Source organism: Hyperoodon ampullatus (assembly GCF_949752795.1).
Source record: "Hyperoodon ampullatus genome assembly, chromosome: 10".
Classification (NCBI taxonomy): domain Eukaryota; kingdom Metazoa; phylum Chordata; class Mammalia; order Artiodactyla; family Ziphiidae; genus Hyperoodon; species Hyperoodon ampullatus.
Genome location: NC_136923.1, coordinates 29437661 through 29440594, shown reverse-complemented (window position 1 = coordinate 29440594; position 2934 = coordinate 29437661). Strand labels below are relative to the sequence as shown.

Here is a 2934-nt window from a genome sequence, read left to right as displayed (position 1 = left end):
CTTTTTCTTGTTTCTTTTCTTTTTTTTTTTCTGACTTTATCTTACAGTTCTAGAGGCCAAGTACAAAAATCAGGGTGTGGGTGGGCAGGGCTCGTTCCTTCTGTGGCTCCAGGGAGAATCTGTTCCTTGGCTCGCGGCTCCTGCCGGCACCTTCCAATCTCAGATTCTCCATCTGCCTCCCTCTTATGGGGACCCTGTGTGACACCCGGCCCACCAAGATACTCCAGAACCACCTTAGGATCCCACGTGGACACCTGGGAGGGTTATTCCGCCAACCACACTACCTCTCCCCCACCCCACTTCCCTGCACCCTGTATACGCGAGGGGCCTCCACCACACTAATCAGAGGCTCTCAAGCCCAGCAGCCAGAGCCCTGACCCACATGGGGACTTAGGACAGGGAAAGCAAAGTGTGTCGTGTTCCTAAAGAAAGTAAGACACAGGCCCGGCAGCCCATCTGTGTTGGCACCTGTCCACCGGGCTCACAGCGCCTCCTCAGCACGGGCAAGGTGGGCCAGCCATGCCAAGACACCTGCCAGGTCAGCGGCCTTGCGCAGATTGACGTAGGTGTCCATGTGGATGCGGTGGAGGCTGAGCCAGTCGGACAGCAGCAGCTCAGAGAGGAGGTGCACGTGCTTCTCCATCTGCCAGGGGCTCATGGCCGTGCGGCAGCTGCCCACCATCCTGGTGCAGGCCATTTCCATACTGAGCGCTGGCTTGTGCTCTAACCCGAAGATGCTGCGCAGCACGCAGGTCACCTCAGGCAGCCACTCAAGCCCCTGCAGCCGCTGCTCCTGCTCCGGGCGCCGGGTCATCTGCGCCAGCTGCTTCTGCGCCTCCTGGGCCGGATCCGCTCCAGCAGGGCCTGGGAAACCCCCTTCAGGGCGGCAGGCGGCGTGGCGGTGGGGTGGCTGGCAGTGCTGGGCTGGGGGACCGGGGGCTGCTAGGCTTGGCCGTGAGCTGGGCCAGGTCACTCAGAGCCTTCTCCATCCTGGGTGACACCAGGCTGCGGGCACCAGCCAGCACCTCCTGGCCGGTGGCCAGCTTCTCCACGGTGGGCGGCTAGGGCAGCTTGGCCGGCTCGATGTCAGGCACTTCGTCCACACTGAAGCGGGGGTGCCAGCATGTCAGCTGGTCCTCAGGAACCTCCATGGGCGGGGCGGGGGGGGGGCGGGTCAGGGAGGCCAGGAAGGCCCTGTGATACTACTGGACGCAGGCTACCAGATTCTGGCTGAAGATCTGGCGCCACTGCAGCAGGCGTGACGCCGTGAGCTGGGGAGCCGCACTGCCAGCCTGCTGGTCCAGCAGCAGCTCGATGGTGAGCTGGTAATCAGACCTCCTGCCACCGTCCTTGAATGTGGCGGCGTAGCGCTTCTGGCAGAAGCAGTAGGAGCCAGGGTACACAGTTTTGATCCGGCCCACACTGCGCTCCTCAAAGCGCTTGCGCATCATGTCCTGGACTCCCTGCTTGACCTCGGTGAAGGTCATAGTCTCAGAGCGGTTGTACAGCATGACCACGATGGTGTCCATGCTGCAGAACATCTCGGCCAGCACCTGGTACTTGTAGGGCAGCACAAGGCCCGGGGGCCCCGGCTGGGCCAGGGCGAGGAAGCGCTGATAGGCATCCGCTCACCACATAGCCCCGCTGGGTGCCCCTTGTCCTCCGGTGCTCTAGGTTCCCCAGCATTCTTCTGTGCACTTGCCTTCAGCTCCTGGACCCGTGCCCCCAGCCCCTGTGCCCACTGCAGGCAAGACTTGAGCTCAGAAAGGGTGACCTTTGAAGGGACCTTGTGTCCTCCTGGGCTGCCAGGCAGGGTCGCTGACCAGCTGAGAGGGTGGCCTTTGTCTTCTTGCTTTGGGGAGAAGAGTGCTCTAGGGAGCCAGGGACAGCTGGGGAACTAGGGCCAGAGACTGCGTTGGCCAGCAGCCACAGCCTCCTGTGCGGGGGCGGAGCAGGCTCATTGCGCTGGGGCTCGGCGGGTTGGGCATGCTTGCCGCTGCTGCCCAAACGGGGCCGGGGCACGGGGCTCAGGGTGCACCAGACCGGCTTGGTGCATCTAAGAGATGGTATGCAGATCTTCGGGAAGACCCTGATGGGCAAGACCATCACCCTGGAGGTGGAGTCCAGTGACACCATCAAGAATGTGAAGGCCAAGATCCAGGATAAAGAAGGCATCCCCTCTGACCAGCAGAGGCTCATCTTTGCAGGCGAACAGCTGGAAGATGGCTGCACTATTTCTGATTACAACATCCAGAAAGAGTCTACCCTGCACCTGGTCCTCCATCTAAGGGGTGGCTGTTAATTATTCAGTCTCGCATTCATAATGCCCAATGATGGCATCACTCTGCACATGGGGCTGCACCATGGCGGGAGCAGCGAGACCCCAGCGGTGGGACCACGAACAGAAGTGGAGACGCGTTTCCCGCTCATTTTCTTGCCACGCCCTGGTCCCGCCCCTGTTGTGGGCGGAAACCATTGGCACAAACAAGTTTCTAAATAGTTCTCCTGGATAGGAAGAACCCGAACCTTGGAAGAAAGTGGTAGAGCTATATTCTGTAGAGTCATGGCAAGCAGTAAAGGAATAAGGGGAGTTGCCACCTCATTACTAAAAGTGTCAGTGCAATGATATCCTAATAAAAGGTGTTCTAACAGAAATTATAAGAAAACTCTCAAAAGAGAAGTCAGGTGCAATACAGCAGAGAATCAAGCAAAGACATCTTTATGTAAGGGGGGAGTAAAAACATACAAATATACCACCCCTATAATTTTCTTAACTTATAATTTTTGAATAGATGATACATACAAGAAGTAATTAATTGAAATAATACCAAAGTAGCAATGTACATTGAAAAATGTCTTCTGACCCATGCTTTTAAAAATCTCTTATGCAGTCTTCAACATATGCATATATAAATATATATACATATACTTGAC

At 57.2% G+C, this 2934-nt stretch overlaps 1 pseudogene across 1 annotated transcript; it reads right to left on the bottom strand.

Moving 5' to 3' along the window:
* Window positions 1-481: 481 nt before the first annotated feature.
* LOC307058875 (DNA replication factor Cdt1-like) lies at window positions 482-2175 on the bottom strand (annotated as a pseudogene). The gene has a single exon. The product of its transcript is annotated as a DNA replication factor Cdt1-like (transcript).
* Between the last annotated feature and the right edge of the window lie 759 nt (window positions 2176-2934).